This window comes from Cryptomeria japonica, chromosome 11 (genome assembly GCF_030272615.1).
Source record: "Cryptomeria japonica chromosome 11, Sugi_1.0, whole genome shotgun sequence".
NCBI lineage: Eukaryota > Viridiplantae > Streptophyta > Pinopsida > Cupressales > Cupressaceae > Cryptomeria > Cryptomeria japonica.
In genome coordinates this window covers 618,401,976-618,419,456 of record NC_081415.1, presented here as the reverse complement: position 1 = coordinate 618,419,456, position 17,481 = coordinate 618,401,976, and the positions used below count along the sequence as shown (strand labels likewise).

The following is a 17,481-nucleotide window of genomic DNA, read 5'->3' as shown; positions in this document are numbered from 1 at the left end:
CTAAGACCTGGCATATATATGATTCCTCAGTTGCAATATTATTCATGTAAAGGCTACAAGTTCTTGTACCATGGAACCTACCATACTTTTATTTTGTAAGTTTCTGAATACATTTGTCCCATCACACTGCACACTGTCTTATAAGCTTCTTCATTACTAGCGTTACATTGGTCTTGGATCTTAGGAGTGACTCTGAAGAGATTACCTTGCTTTCTCTTAGAATCCTCCAGCTTTGTCCTGCTGACCTTAGACACTCCCTAATGAGAGCTATCGGATCTTGAGATCTCAGCCCCAGATAAAGATATTTAATGAGACTTGTCTCCTAACTCTCTAGTACTGCTTGACTTATGCTCTTTGGGGATCTTGTTCTCCCTTCTTGGCTATCAGTATTGGTCTCTTGACTGCATGTATTGGTGGTCTACAGCTGTATTATATTTTCGTTTTTGTTCCTTTCCCTATTTGGGCCTCTCTAGGATATTATCTTCCTAGAACTTTCTATTGTATACTAATGTACTTTCAAGTCCAACTGGCCTACGTTTGGTCACCTGTAGAAATTATCATGATTTCTTTCTTTCCTAATAGTCTCACGCAATATATTTGATAAAATTTTATACACTTGCCTTGCCTTTATTATTACTTATTTTCTAAGCCACTTATTAGAATGTGTCCAGATTCATGATCAAATTAAAGATATCATGCTGAAGTAGTCCTGTACTCAGCATTCAAATTGCACATGAATCTGCATTAACTCTTAAACTTGCTTTGTAATATCACCTGTCCAAAAGATGACTGAGAACAAGGAATATTTGCTGCTAGGACTGCGTGTTATGCTGTTCTGAAACTGTGTGTTATGCAACTTTGGTTTCGCGTGTTATGCTGATAATGTTTTCAGATTTGCAATGAAGACTAACAACTTCTAGATTATCCTAAATGATCCTCAAAGCTGATATTGATCAAACAACTGACTCAAATGATTATATTCTAAACTAAACATCAAATCAAGTGATAACAGCAAATGGACATTTAATCAAACACTTGGCATGCGTCCTCAGAAAAATGTAGGGAAAAGATGCAACCTTATCACTCCTTAATTCATAGGACAAGGGATGCATTACAATGTTCAAACAAGTGCCAAGACACCTAACTCCTTATTATGACAATTTTCAGAATATCTGATGACACATGGCAGCCATGGAAGTCTGAATACAAACTGGAAATTACAAAGGACAATGATGCCAAAGAACCTGATTTAAATCGCCCTGTCTTGTAATTGTAGAAGCAATGCAATTCCTTGATTTTGAAGACTCCACAATGCCAATTCGATTTGTTCTACAAATCACCCCTGCTGCCAGCAAAATGGTCTGATAATAAATAATTTCCAGCTGCTAACTTCAAATTTCCTCTCCAAAAAGAATCGCTGTCCCTCTCAAATCAGGTTGCCAATGATAGATGCCAAAATTGATGCATAATGAGATATCTATGAGCAAAATCGTGGGCCTCAGCTGTCTGGTTCAGTTTGACTTCAAAACTGAAGTGAGTTTGATTTCTCCTTCAATCTCCCTTCCAACTACCCCAAGATGTATCGCCCTTCCTTCACAAAGCAATCGCTGGCCTCCAAGATGAATTTTGGTGCTTACGTGATGAAAGAAAGTCAAAATCGTGGGTTTGGTGGCTGAGTACGGTCTTTGCCTCAGACCTGGGATCTTCCAACAGCAACTACAAACCACCTCCTTTCATCATTAGATGAGATCGCCTTCCTTTCCTCAAAATGCCGATGCTAATGTAGGACAAAGGGAGCCAAATCGTGGCTCATCTCCCAACTGTTGTAAACCTGAAAATTACTGAGTATGGCACCACTTCCAATCTGATATAAACCTGAGAAAATTACTGATTTAAACTCAGTGAACGGAAGTGCAGATCAGCTCCAATAAGCAGACTTGTTGAAGACACTTGATGCCAGAAATGTCTCCAATATAAGCCCAAATGAAACTGGCCTTTGGCCACCAATGAAGTCCAAGTGAGATGACTAAAATATCACCTCCTCATGCAACCCCTCGAGAGAACTTTCACTCCCTCAGTTATGCTTGCCAATGGGAGTTTCCATTCCCAAAGACCGAAGTCTGCAGACACCACTTGGTTCTACTAAACCAATTCAATTCAAGAAGATAACAAACAACTCATGATCATACATGAGTTATCCTCTTCTATTTATCCTTTTCATAACCCATGACAAGATTCCTTCTAGAAGAGGGTAGGTACACTTTATCATTTCTTAAGTGACTTTTTAATTATTTTTATTTTATGCTTAAGTCACTTTATTATTTTATTACATATACACCTTATAATAATAATATATTAAAGTGCACACGTCTCATGTTACGTGTTATCTCCTTATTTTGTCATAAAACCAAGTAGAAATAGAATGTGAAGCCACCAATTTCCGCCAAGTTGACCCCCTAAACAACTCCTTGGCCTACGAGGGTCAAATTATAGGCCAAACTCTTCTGCGGACTGATCCTCATGAAAATGGGGACATTACATGCTTAATTTTGGCGACATGACATTTTTTGGTCGTTTGCGCTGCTGCTTGGCAAACCAATGGGCCCATCACAACAAACTATGGATTAAAAGGTAATCACATATGCCCGTTTTTGTATTTAAATTGATTTAAGTAAGCCTTTACCAGATTCTATGGAAATTTGTTTGGGATCCACCTCTTAGATCCAGCAAATTGATTATGAAACCCTTCCATTTCGTTCCCAACTCTGTCATGAATATGGTCATTTGCAATGGATGCATCCTAAATCTAATTTTGTAGGGCCTTCAAGTAATGGGTAGTCTCATCCACCACCTAAACAGGATAAAGGGAAAGCTCCTATGGAGAAAGATAAAGATGAATTCATCCCGGTAAAGGCCCGAAACAAGGGATGAGGGCAGAAGAAAACTCTAAAAGGATAGGTAGATCGATGATGTGTTTGATAGATTTGATGCTCTAGAAGATTTATACCAATTTGATGAGGTCCTTGCAAGGATGTCTATTGGTCAAGAACCTGTAAGTACTAAAAAAATAGTTGGTGAGTTGGACAACATTCTTCCTATTGATCCACAAGGTGGAGGCCTCAATGCTCAAATGGACACAAATATTCCCTTATTGACTTTAGGAGAGTCGGAAACAAGTGGGCGCAAAGAGGGGAAAGATTGTCCAAATGTAGCCAATTCCATGGCTAATCTAGAGAAGGACCCTCGGGATTGGCAGAAGTAACGGTACCCTGCCTACATTGGGGTTACAACAAAAAACTCTCAAAAGGGGGCTCTTGAAGAAGCCTCCTAAGGTGGGTAGGAAGAAAGATTAGGAAAAAGTGAAACTAATTGGTGAGACATTGGTAAAGTCTAGTTCAAGTAAAAACCATTGATTCCCACTTCTCTCCATCTCAAAAATGATAGTTCTTTCATGGAATGTAAGGGGTATGAACAACATCCCTAGCCAAAAGGCTACTCAAGATTTGATCTGTTTTCATTCTCCAAATATTGTCTTCATCTAGGAGACTAAGATGTCTATGGAGGGTAAGTTGAGCTTGGCTTCCAGGATTTGCAATTTAGGTGGTGTGGCTTGCCTCTGGGACCCGCAAAAAGTTGTTCCTATGTGGTGGATTCCTAGTAGATCTTTGATGTCTATGGTTGCCTCAAGTTTGGAATCAAGTGAAATTAATCTCCTCACCAATGTGTATGCTTCAACTAATCTCTCAAGAAAGTCTTCACTTTGGTCTCATATCAGGATGGTTACGTCCCTTGCCCCTTATCTTCTTTGGATCCTTGTAGGGGATTTCAATGTTGTTTTAAGTATGGATGAAAAGAGGGGAGGTGCTAGTAGGCTTGAGCATTCTTCTAGGCTCTTGATGGATAATATAGATTTTTCGAAATTGGTTGACATAAAGCAATATAATGGAATGTTCACTTGGAATAATAGGAGGTGAGGTGTTGATGCTAACTTTGAGAGGTTAGACATGTTCCTTGTATCTAATTTTTGGGTCGGAGATAGTCGGACCACCAGCTCAGAGATCCTTGATTGGAAAGGCTCGTATCATTGGCCAATCAAACTTTCTGCTACTTTCTTCGGGACCTCTAAAAATCCTTCTTTCAAATTCCAACTTATGTAGCTTCAAGACTCTTCTTTATAGGAGTTTATAGCTGAATGGTGGTCCAAATAGAAGCTTGCATTTAGGACAAGAATATTCTCATTTTCCAAGAGGATTTAATATATTAAGAACATGCTGAAAAGATGGAATAGGCAGTGCTATGGCAATATTTTCATGGCTAAAGCGGCTGCCCAATCTCACCTAGATGTCATCACTTGCCAAATCTGGGATCATGGTTTAATAGAGGAATCCTTTAGATTAGAAGTAGCATCTATGAAAGAATTGGAGGAATGGGAGTTGTCTGAAGAATTTTTTTGAAGTAGAAGTCTCGTATTGACTGGTTACAGGAAGGAGATAGAAACATTGCCTTTTTCTATAAATCTGTTTAGGATAGGAGGCGAGGGAATCTCATTACTTCTCTCAATTCATCTGAAGGAAATCAGCTCTCTTCTTTCAAGAAGTAGATCTTATTTTGCAGTGCATTCCCTTGTTGGTTTTTAACAAGATGAATGATCCATTAAACAAACCCATCATTTTGGATGAATAAGAGGGGATAGTGTTTCAGATGAAGAAAGGGAAAGCCACTGGACCTGATAGTTTTCCAATAGTTCTTTACCGAGAAATTTGGTATATTGTCAAACTTGACCTTCTAGAGGTGGTTTTGGAATCCCAAAGGAATAAACAAATGTTGAAACCCATGAATGCTGCATTCCTTGCTCTTATTCCAAAAAGAGAAGCTGATTCATTAGACATCTTTAGACCTATAGCCCTGTGCAATGTAGTCTACAAAATTATTACTAAGTTGACTAAAGAGATACTTAAACCATGGCTTAGCTCTCTAATTTCGGAGGAACAAGGGAAAACAAATTTCGTACGGGGTTGTGGTTGCTATAGTAGCTATTCATTCCATGGCAACCTCGAAAGAGAAGGTTATGTTTATTAAGCTTGAAATGACCAAAGCTTATGACCGTGTCAACTAAACTTTTTTGCATAAGCTTTTGGAAGCTTTTGGGTTTGGTAGCGAGTGGATCAAGTTGGTCTTGAGTTGGTCACCTTCTCTTTCTCTAATCTCATTAATAGTGAGCCCTCTGAGCTTTGGGCTCTTTAGAGCTTCTCGGAGTCTTCACCAAGGGGATCCTTTGTCACCTTATTTATTTATTTTGATGGTTAAGGCTTGGGAGATTTATAAAGCCTTGTGTGAGGGAAGGGTTGATTCGGGGCTGTAATTGGGGTGACAGAGTGCCTCCCCACTCTCATTTACAGTTAGTGGATGATACTGCTTTGATGGGATGAGCGCGGGTTAATAAGGCAGTCAATCCAAGAAGGTTGTTAAATATTTACTTAGTGAACTCTGGGCAAAGGATTAATGAGGACAAGTCCTCCATATTCTTCTTTAACACCTAAGACTATCCAAACAAGAATTGCTCGAATTCTTTGGTTCCAAATTGGTGGTCTTCCTTTTGTGTATCTTGGTATCCCCATTGCTATAGGTACTCTGCTTAGCAGGTTTTGGCAAGATATTTTCGATAAGTTCCACAATAAAGTTACTCATTGGACCTGCAAATGGCTTTCTTTTGTTGGCAAGCCAACTCTTCTAAAGTCGGTGATTCAAGCTCTTCCTTTATATAGGTGTTTTGTGTATGCAGCTCCTTCTAGCTTCATTCATGAGTTTGATACCCTCTCCCGACAATTCTTATGAACCAGTAACTTGCTTTTGAAGAAACAGAGTTTGGTTAAGTGGAATTCAATTTGTCTACCGAAGCAAGAAGGGGGTCTTACCTTCGTCAAACAAGTCTTGATGGTCAAGCCTTGGCGGCTAAACTCTATTGGGGGTGATGTTGTCATCAGGGCCAAGATTGGGCTAGGATCCTTCTAAGTATCTGAGTGTAGTGGACAGTAAAGATGTTCCTTGTCGTAACCTTGAGGGCAAAGGCTCTATGGTTCGGAGCACTCTCAAAAGAAGCACTAAATAATTAAGCAAGGACTATTTTGGATTTGCAATAGAGGATCAGAGGCTTTATTGTGGTTTGACTCCTAGGATGGGACCCCTCCCATCATATTAATGTATCCGCACCTGCGATCTTTATGCACCATTTGTTTTTAGGCATGGTGGAGTGAGGTGGAAGATTACAAAACTTCTTAGACTTTGGGTCAAGAAAAAGTGTTTAGATGGAAAGAACCTCATCAATGGCCTCAAGGGGGCTCTGAGGAGGATCATCATGAGCTTGGTAGGATTTTGGCAAGGAGGAATAGAGATACTCTTGGTGGAATATTACAAAACTTCTTAGACTTTGGGTCAAGCAAAAGTGTTTAGATGGAAAGAACCTCATCAATGGCCTCAATGGGGCTCTGAGGAGGATCTTCATGAGCTTGGTAGGATTTTGGCAAGGTGGAAGAGAGATACTCTTGCTTGGGGCCCCAATCTGAAATGAAAATTCTTGGTTGCTTCAAGATATCAGGGATTAGATAAGTAGATTCACAGGAGAACTACGGTTCCTTGGCGGAAACAAATGTGGAGCAAGTTTTCTTGGCCCAAATGCAACTTCTTCATGTGGCTCATTGTTCTGAATAGGTGCCTCGCCTGAGATAATTTGAGAGAGAGAGGGTTTCAAAGTCCTATGTATGTACTGTGTAATAATAGTGAGGGATGCTCTTTGCATCTTTTTTTCCTATGCCCCTTCTCTAAGGAAATTTGGCATTGTTGGTAGGGGGTTTGGAATAAGGCTTGCTTCCTCCTTGGTTGAGTTTTGGGATCTTTTGGGGAATCCCCCAACTAAGAGTCCTTTTCTGCAGATTGCTTGGAACATAGGTCCTTTTATTCTTTGTTGGTTGGAAATGAACAAAAGGATTTTTTCAGGATAAGAAAATGCTGATTCATCAACTATGGATCCGAATTATTAGTGTTCTGCAAGAAACCTTATAAGCAAAATGTGAAATGTCTGCCCATGTGGATTCAAGTGATTTGGTTGCCATTCAAAGGTTGGGTTTGGAGGGCTACGGTATGAGGCCCCCTCTTCCAAGGTGGATCAACAAGCCAAGAGCAAGGTCTGTCGAGATAGCTGCTGGTCAGCCCCTCATGATGTGGTGAAGATAAATATTGATGGTTCTTCCAAAGGTAATCCTAGGCATGTTGGGATTGGTGCAGTTGGCAGAGATAATTCAGGGGTTATCCATTTCTTTTTTCCTTTGTATAAAGGTCAACATACTAATAACTTTATGGAAGCTTTCGCTATCCTTTATGCTTTGGAGAGAAATTGTGCCCTTGGATGGAGAAAGAATCATCTGTGAATCTGATTCTCAGAATCTGATTCTCAGATAGTGATTGATATGTTGAATAAGCGGTAGGTGGACGGAACGAACTGGCAATTGGCCTTGGTAGTCAATTAGATTGTGAGACACTGTAGATCTTTGGATTTTGTTACCTTCTGCCACATTCCTCCGGAATGGAACAAGGTAGTAAATTGTTTGGCAAAATGGGCTTCTGAGCAGATGGAGATGTGGATTGTCAAAGACTAGGGACACTTGTCCACGGAGTACTCTCAGATATTAGAGGGGAGCTTGTTATGGAGGACATGAAAGATTATTTGGGGGTTTTGAGAGAGCCCTATTTGGTTGGTTGTTTTCTTTTTTGCTGGTTGGACTGTTGTTGGGCCTATTGGTTCTGGCTTCTTTGTACTGATCTTTGGTGATTAATAAATTTTTACCTCTCTTTTTCAAAAACAAATTGGGCCTCTCTAGGATTTTATCTTCCTAGAACTTTCTATTGTATACTGATGTACTTTCAAGTCCAACTGGCCTACTTTTGGTCACCTATAGACATTATAATGATTTCTTTTTTTTCCAAATAGTGTCGCACAATATATTTGATAAAATTTTATAAATACACTTGCCCTTGCCTTTATAGTTTATTGTTACTTATTTCCTAAGCCACTTATTATAATGTATCCAGATTCAGAGTCAAATTAAAGACATCATACTGAAGTAGTTCTGTACTTGGCATTCATATTGCACACGATTCTGCATTAATTCTTAAACTTGCTCAAGATTCTTTTGAGGAAACCAACCAACAAACTTGACATGTTTGTTGAAGAGTCTGGAGTAGTGTAACCAAAGAGAATGCAGAATCTACAAATATGGACAGACTTTTGGCCTGAGTAGTTCAGTCGAGATTTTTAAGTCATTAGTTGAGGTAAGATCATTTCATTATTTGAGTATTCCTTTTGGCCTTTGTGTTGCACCTTCTAATCAGTAGAGAAATGCTAAAAAATGTTGAAGGTACATTGCAGAAGTAGATAGATAGAAATCACTCCCTTACCATGAAGGTTACTACAGTTGAACGGGTCCTTCAAGCCAAGATAGTATATTTATCTGATTGAACTCTTTATCTTAAATCAAATTGCAAGAAAAAGGAGATGATTGTTAGAACATCCTGTAGATGAAGTAAAAAATTATATTGAAGCTTACATATGGTGTCTTGGAATATATGCACTCTACCAATAGTAGAACTTTGTATCCCTGAGATCAGAACAATAAGGAAATGGATGGCCAGAGTACTGAGCAATGCGTGGTGAGGACCCTTCACATGTGTTTTGTTAATCATAAACTACAGCTCCAAACATTGCAGCACTCCAGATCAGTTGGGGTGCCTGCTTATTCAAAAACCTGGGCTCTGTCATCTTCATAAGGTGGTGTAAAATCTGTGTTGGGAAAACAGGCGCCTTCAGTTAGGATAGATCTGAGTATGAAGCCTGCTATGATTATTTCCCTCTCCACGTAGTCAGTTAAGATATGTCTTAACTTCTTAAGCTTAGCAAGAACAAGGTTGGCAAGAATGAATTTGTTCCATGGATCAATCTTTAAAATAAGATTTGTACTAATTGTTTGGAATGCAGGATGATAACATGTGTTCATTGACTAACTGTTGTTGATATGTGTATCTTCCTTGAACTTTCCAATGTGCACCAGACTTGTATATTTAAGTTGCAATGTGAGAGAGAAGACCTATTTGAAGAGATTGAAGACTAAGTTATGAGAAATCTTGTTCTTAAATATTGCAGATTCCCTATTCCTCATGCTGCACTGTGACTGAAAGATGTGTGTGGATTAAAAGACACACAAAACCTGGGAATTAAAATGTCAATTAATTTAGACTTGCAGGTTCTAAGTTGGCCAGTTATTCATTAGTGATTGGAAATTGAGGCTTAGATTCAACAGATCTTGGATGACAAATGAACTTCATGTCACCTGTTGGAAGGAAGGGGAAAAAAGATCATGTTTTTTAGAGACGCAGTCATGCAAAATCATGTTGAGACTGGATTATGGCTGAATAGAATAACCTATTTATCAGGTCCTTGTGTTATTGCTGAGAATGATTAAATTGGTTGGTTGTTAAGGCTTGCAATCAACAGATGTAAGATAGTCAATGAGCTCTACATCTACTCTCAGAAGGAAGAAATGTCTCAACATACTTTTAAGAAGTGCATAGTTGCAGAACATTTTGTGATTGGATTGAAGCTGAATTAATAATCTATTTATTGGGTCTCTTTTATGGAAGGGCATACTACTGGAACACTTGGATGGTCCAACAATATTTAAAGGATGTCTGAAACACTGTATTAGATTGTAATGTCTCCTATTTATAGGCTGTCAATTCCCAAAGGGAAACATACATTACTACCTAGTATATTACATTAATTCGGAGTAGATAATTAAAGTTGTCCATAATTCAACTTAATATTGTCATTACTCCAGTCCTAATTCCAAATCCCTACTCATTTTTAATCCCAGAAGAGGGCATTGGCTTGTCTAGGGTGCTATGAAACCACCTCCCTAATTCAGCCCAAACGTCAGGAACATCAGTCCTTTCATCCTTGGGGCCCTTTTATCTTGGAGTGGATTTACTCTGCCTCTCCCTAACAGCACCCGTCTCCCTTGGGGAATAGAATTAGAATTGATTAAGTACTTAGACTGTGAATATATTTGTCTTTCAATTATTATGAATGCATATAAAATTAAGTATGACTGTCATACATATCGCAGTCTATTAATGTTACTATTACATTCTGCATAAGAACATTATCAGGCTTCATAGATTAAGCATACATATTAAGCACATCCCCATGCATACCACCAAGAACAAAGATGTTACTGCCTGTAACTTAATAACAGTTCTGATCTGATCTGATCTGATTGATGGTGATATCACTGGAGGCTTTTGATTCCTTTCCTTTATATCTCTCCACGTGAGGGAAAGGTCACACCTCTTCATCATGTGTGCCCTTTGGCAAGATACACCCTTTGAAAGAGCGCAACTCTTCATTATTTCTGCCCTTTGAAAGGGACACAACCTTTCACAATCAGATCTAAACTTCTTATTTAAATCAGATCTGCACTTCTGATTTCGAAAATTATCCCCTTCTCAAATGAGGTTCTCTTCTCCCTTTTATATCTCATTTTTGAGGGAGTCACAACTTTTCCTTTCATGTCTTTCAACTATTCATTAACTTAATTAGATTTTAATTATATTCTTTTATATTTTTATTTTATTTTTATTTTTATTCTTTCGTATTTTAATTTTATTATTATTATTTATTATTAAATTCTATTTCAAAGTGGGGACATTACATAGATTTGTTTGCATCTCTTTCTTTTTGATTCATCAACTTACCCACCCAAAGATTCCAGCAGATCAGGGTCCTTTGGATGGCCTAGGGGGTCACCTATTCCCAAAATGTGTCTCAATATTCAACAGAATATTCCTTTGCACTGCCCACTTCATCAATATCAAGTTGTTGAAGAATTGCCATCCCACTTTGGGATCTGTTGCATATTTGCCCAAATCAAAAGGCACAAATTAATTTATTTTTTTTAAAAAGCGCAGCCGTACGGCCGTACGGAAAAGGCCAAAAGAGCCCGTACAATACTGCCAAAACATAAACGTACGGCCAACAAGCACAAGTTCGTACGGTGTGTGGGGACAGTACAGACTGGACCCTACCAGAGGCACATGCAACGAGATTAAAGAGCAATAAAACCAGATTAAAGTGATTAATCTCGGTTCAATGGACACAAACAAGAATAAGGTGGATTGGAGAAAACGGTTGCAACCGTTAGAAGAAAAGTTACAGGCAGGGAGAAGAATAGCTGAATCAAGTAAGGACACAGGCAAGAGATTTTTGCCATCAGGTGTGCGTGTTGCAGGTAGCAGCACTCAGAAAGCCAAGAAACATCGTCTGAAGACCCAGTCGGCAAAGGAGTAGGAAGAGGTAACAGTGGACAACATCGTGTTTGAGGGTCTTAATGGACTAGATTGTAGGAATTGGTGGACAAAGACATCTCATGACGACCCAATGAAGAAACATCTCTGCCAGGCACAAGTACATTGGGCTATACAAATGCCTGTTTTTTGTATAAAAGATTTTGAGGTAGTTTTGCGTGCCATGATTGGCACCTATGATAGACACTGCCGCTAGTCCGTCTTTGAATACCAGCATCAACGAATAACTGTTTCCTTCACGGCAAGCGAGTTCACAAGGGTTTTTGAGATACCTGGAGTAAAGGGAAAAAAAATTGATACTTCGCAGAAAATCACTCCAGACGTCCATGCCACCTTGCTACAGTTGATGTTGCGGGATAACCTCACACAAGCAGAAAAGGATAGCCTCAAAAGTGTACGATTGAGCATCATTGCTGGCGGATAGGATGGACAAATTCATGTCCCTCCAATATAAGAAATTCTGCATGCCACATCACGCCATCAAGCTATTTCTTGATGCAATTCGCACGCAGATTACCCCAGGCTCCCAGCCATTGGAGCCACAAGGTCGTGTTGCACCTGACCAACTGCCTATATTTTACTAGTCGCATTTGGATGTCTTGACACACGGCGCTGAAGCACATTTGGGCAAGAAACGGAAGAAGCTCGCCGTGTCAGAAAAGGAGTCGAAGACGGAGGAGTCTGACGAAGATGAGGATGCTGCTGATAGTGGTGAGGAGGAATCCGCCGACACCTCCCAGATGAGCGGAGAGAGTTTCCGGTTGGGAGATAGAGGGGGTGACCAGTTGCCGGATGAGGAGGTAATGGAATCTGCTGGCGTCGAAGGATCCTCACCAGTAAGCACTGCTCCAACATCGAGTCTGGCTATGGTCGAGTTTGCACCAGCATGCCAACCAATGACTTGCCAATTGGTGGTGCCACGTTCATTGTGGACAATCAGTACAGTCACCACTGTGCCAGTACCTGGTTTTGGGCAATCTCGGGTGACGATCGCTATGACACCACCGAGGGCCAAGACCACACCAGGGACCGATTCTATTACTATTGCAGTCCCTGTGGTGGACTCCGTAGAGCAGCCGGGTATCTTGGAGGGTGCGGGGGCCTCCATTCAGCAGGATGTGGCACCTGTAGGCGAGGCTGCTCTATCTCCTTGCATGGAGATGCATTCTCTGGATGTTATTGATCTCGAGGGAGGGAGTTCTCCAAGTAGTAGGGAGCTTCAGAGGGTTGATTTGCCCCCCACGGATGTAGTTCTCACAAACTGGAAACAAGGACGACTATATAGGTATCGGCACAGTTACCGGGTGCCAAAAGGTCAGTTAAAGGTCGGCGGTTAACTGACGGTTGTCGGTAGTTGGCACCCGGTAACTGTGCCGACACCTATATAGTCATCCTCATTTCCAATTTGTGAGAACTACATCCGTGGGGGTCGAATCAGCCCTCTGAAGCTCCCTACTACTTGGAGAACTCCCTCCCCCGAGATCAATAACATCCAGAGAATGCATCTCCCTACGTGGAGATAGAGCAGCCTCGCCTACAGGTGCCACGGGTGTGAGCTGATAGCAGCTCAACCAAGCATTGAGGTCATCCTGGAATGCGCGTGTCTCCACCATTTCCTCCTCTATATGACTCGGCACATCCTGCTGAATGGAGGCCCCCGCATACCCGGCTGCTCTACGGAGTCCACCACAGGGACTACAATAGTAATAGAATCGGTCCCTGGTGTGGTCTCGGCCCTCAGTAGTGTCATAGCGATCGTCACTCGAGATTGCCCAAAACTAGGTAGTGGCACGGTGGTGACTGTACTGACTGTCCCCAATGAACGTGGCACCACCAACTGGCAAGTCACTAGTAGGCATGCTGGTGCAAACTCTACCATACCCGGACTCGATGCTGGAGCGGTGCTTACTGGTGAGGATCCTTCGACGCCAGCGAATTCCATTACATCCTCATCCAGCAACTGGTCACCCCCTCTACTTGCCAACAGGAAACTCTCTCCACTCACCTGGGAGGTGTCGGCGGATTCCTCCTCGCCACTATCAGCATCCTCCTCATCTGCGTCAAACTCCTCCGTCTCCGACTCCATTTCTGACACAGCGGGCTTCTTCCGTTTCTTGCCTAAAAGTGCTTCAGCGTTGTGTGTCAAGACATCCAAATGCAACCAGTAAAATATAGGCGGTTGTTCAGGTGCAACACGACCCTATGGCTCCAATGGCTGGGAGCCTGGGGTAATCTGCATGCGAACTGCATCAAGAAATAGCCTGATGGCGTGATGTGGCATGTAGAATTTCTTATATTGGAGGGACATGAATTCGTCCATCCTATCCGCCAGCAATGATGCCCAATCGTACACCACTCCATTGCGCAGCCCATTCATTAAGACAATTTGTGCAATAGCTATATCAAATGCACAGCTGGCTCCTGTAAGGCGACTCTTCACCACGGACAACAAGCATCTCCATACTCCCTTCGCCAAAAATGATTTCTTGACCCCCCTTCCCTTACCAGCACTTTTGAGGCTATCCTTTACTACTTGTGTGAGGTTATCCCGCAACATCAATTGTAGCAAGGTGGCACGAACGTCTAGAGTGATTTTCTGCAAAGTATCAATTTTTTTTCCCTTTACTCCAGGTATCCCAAAAACCCTTGTGAACTTGCTTGTCGTGAAGGAAACAGTTATTCGTTGATGCTGGTATTCAAAGACGGACTAGCGGCGGTGTCTATCATAGGTGCCAATCATGGCACGCAACACTACCTCAAAATCTTTTATACAAAAAACAGGCATTTGTATAGCCCAATGTACCTGTTCCTAGCGGAGATGTTTCTACATTGGGTCGTCATGAGATGTCTTCGTCCACCAATTCCTGCAATCTAGTCCATTAAGACCCTCAAACACGATGTTATCCACTGTTACCTCTTCCTTCTCCTTTGCCGACTGGGTCTTCGAACGATGTTTCTTGCCTTTCTGAGTGCTGCTACCTGCAACACGCACACCTGATGGCAAAACTCTCTTGCCTGTGTCCTTACTTGATTCAGCGATTCTTCTCTTTGCCTGTAACATTTCTTCTAACGGTTGCAACCGTTTTCTCCAATCCACCTTATTCATGTTTGTGTCCATTGAACCGAGATTAATCACTTTAATCTGGTTTTATTGGTCCTTAAACTCCTTGCACGTGCCTCTGGTACGGTCCGGTCCGTATTGTCCCCACACACCATACGAACCTGTGCTTGTTGGTTGTACGTTTATGTTTTGGCAATAAAGATTTCCTGCTCCAATTGTACGGTCTCTTTTGGCCCTTTTTGTACGGCCGTACAACTATGCTTTTTTAAAAAATAAAAAAAATTTGCATATTTGCCCGTACGATCTCCTCCAACATGAGGGACAAATCCCCCAACCGTTTCCTAGTGGTTTCGATTAACATCGAATCTTGGTCCTCGCCAGAGCCATTGCTGCCATTTCCGCCGCTTCCTTCTTCGGCAATCCTCTTGAATCTTCTTCTTCGTTCTGCTTGTTGCTCGAGAATTAATGCTCGTTGGGTGGCTTCAGAGTCCCCTACGTATTCCTTTTTTGTTTTTGTCCTTATTGAGCAAATTGGGCATTAATTCTAAGTTCTCCTTATGAAATAGAACAAGACATCATATTAAAAAGAACACTTTTATTAATTCATCCCTCGTATATAATGTATGTCACTGACATACTCATTACAATGGGGGTGTTCTTGTTTATTCTCCTTCGTCCGTACACAGTTCAGGGATTATTTACCCCTCACTCGGTTTCATCGCGCTCCTCTTCCTAGCGCTTATAAAACTCCCGTAGGATTTGTTGTCGTCGATTCTCTCAATAGGTGTCTTCCTTGGGGTTTTGAAGAGCCAAAAATGCCTGTGCCAGAAGGTTGGGCAAGTTGCTCATCAAACGATTTACCATCGGGCTTATACCAAGCGCACTCCACACAGCATCCTCTGGAACATCCTCGGTGGTGGCTTCTCTTCGTACGTATGTTTCGATCGCCGCCTGGAGGATGGAGGAGAAATCTTTTGTAAGTGCTAGTTCTCCCTCAAACAGTTCTTCAAGCTCTTCATCAGGGTTACTGCTCCTCCCTTCTGTCCCATTTATCCACGTGCCATGTAGTATATTCCCATGCTCCAGATTAATTTCAGCAACGGCGCCAAATGTTTTCCCCTACAGGTGTGAGTGTGTGTTTAGTGCATTGCAGATAACCAGAATATGACAATATACACAGATGCAGACAAATAGATGAACTCAATACTGCATTCTTATTGATAACATGTGCTAGTACATCAGATAACATCAAGCCTATACTATCCTACCACAAACTGGAAACAAGGACGACTATATAGGTGTTGGCACGGTTACTCGGTGCCAACTATCGGCAACCATCAGTTAACCGCCAACCTTTAACACAAATTAACAAATACGTAATTACCCGACAACAACACATTCTCAATGTGCTCGGCCTTACCAAGGAGGCTCCTCCAGAAAATGCACTTAAGGTTCTTCATAACTCTGATGTCCCTAATCATGGTCACTTGCTGAACTTCGACCTGTCCATACTACCTAACCTTCATATTGTTTAAGATTATGCTTGCTTCCCCTCTACATAGAAATACCAATTAGAGATTATAGCAAAAAGCCTTGCATGGTTTGAAGAGGCTGCTCCAACCATAATGCCCATGAGGGTGTTTAAGGCCCTTGGAGTCAAGCACAAGAAGCATTGCCAATCCTCTCACAAATTTGTTTGATTCAACAACAATGTAGTTTACCATGTGGATAATGTTGTGCCTGATATCAAATTTGGGGCCAACACTATCAAGATTGAGTTCAACATAGTTGATTTAGACTTATCTTACAACCTCATCCTTGACCAGCCAGATTATTGCCAGACTGTCAATTCAAATACAATGGTAAAATCTATGTCATACCAGCTATTCATGATCCTTAGGCTTGAAGCCAACATAAATCAAAGGAGACAGAGAATTATCACTCATTCCAACAATCAGTTTTCAATCTGTGTCTTCTTGAAAAATGTTAATATTTTCCTATAGAGATTAATAGATTAGAGTAGGGTAGTTGACATCCTTGCCGACTCTTCACACTCTAATGCAGAAAACGAAGCTTTTAACACTTCTGCATGTGCCTCATCTGGGCCATTGCTCTGCAAATATCTTTAATTGCCTTCCCATTGCCAAATGGATAAAAATCCCCTATAGTTCCAAGGCTTCTAAGGTACCAATGGAGGTAGCCAACCCTTCTCCAGATGAGTATTCTGCTTTACAATGCCACCTCAAGTGCAATCTCATTCACCTCAGTGCTGGACAAACCATTAATGAGTGGAAACCCTAGGAAAATTTAATAGAAGCACTTTGCAACGATCACTTTGTCCCTCTTCACCAACTTGGTTTTGAAATTTTGTTGGTTTTTTCCAGTGCTCCCCCAATAACATACCTAAAATTGAGATCTTAGAGATTGATCCTGAGTAACTTGACCAGGAGTCTCCTCTTGCCCTTAATTGTTTTGAATATGGAAATGCTATGGTTATTGAAGACTTGCTCAACTTTAAGCTGGGCTCTAGAGATAAACCCAAGATCACCAAGGTTGGAGTCCATCTCTCTCCTAATGGAAGGGAATGCCTCATTTGATTAACTTTGTGAATACTGTAACATATTGTCCTCGGAGGATGTGAACATGCAAGGGATGAATCCATCATTCATAGTTCATAATATTATAACCGACAACAAATTTGCCAAAACACAACATCCCATGGCTAACAAGATTTCCAAATATGGCAGAGTGTGAGAATATTCATTTGCAGTTGCTTCATCAAAGCAATTAACTATCCTAAATGGGTATCTAGAATTCATAATTTGTTTTCAAAGTGGTTTTCAAAGAGAATGGGCAGGTCTCTGTTGTGTAGCATTGTAATGTAGATTTTTTGAGCAAGAATAAAGCTGCCTTTTATTGTGGTGGAGCTTTAAACCCAATATGTTCCCATCTAAATTGCTGTCACACATTGTGTGGTTTACCAAGTTGCAGTTTTATTAGTTAAAATG

General features: G+C 41.0%; 1 protein-coding gene across 2 annotated transcripts in view; it reads right to left on the bottom strand.

Moving 5' to 3' along the window:
* The window catches only part of LOC131063132 (uncharacterized), a 33,073-nt gene that overhangs the window by 7,969 nt on the left and 7,623 nt on the right, over positions 1 to 17,481 (bottom strand). The gene's annotated exons all lie outside the window — the stretch shown is intronic.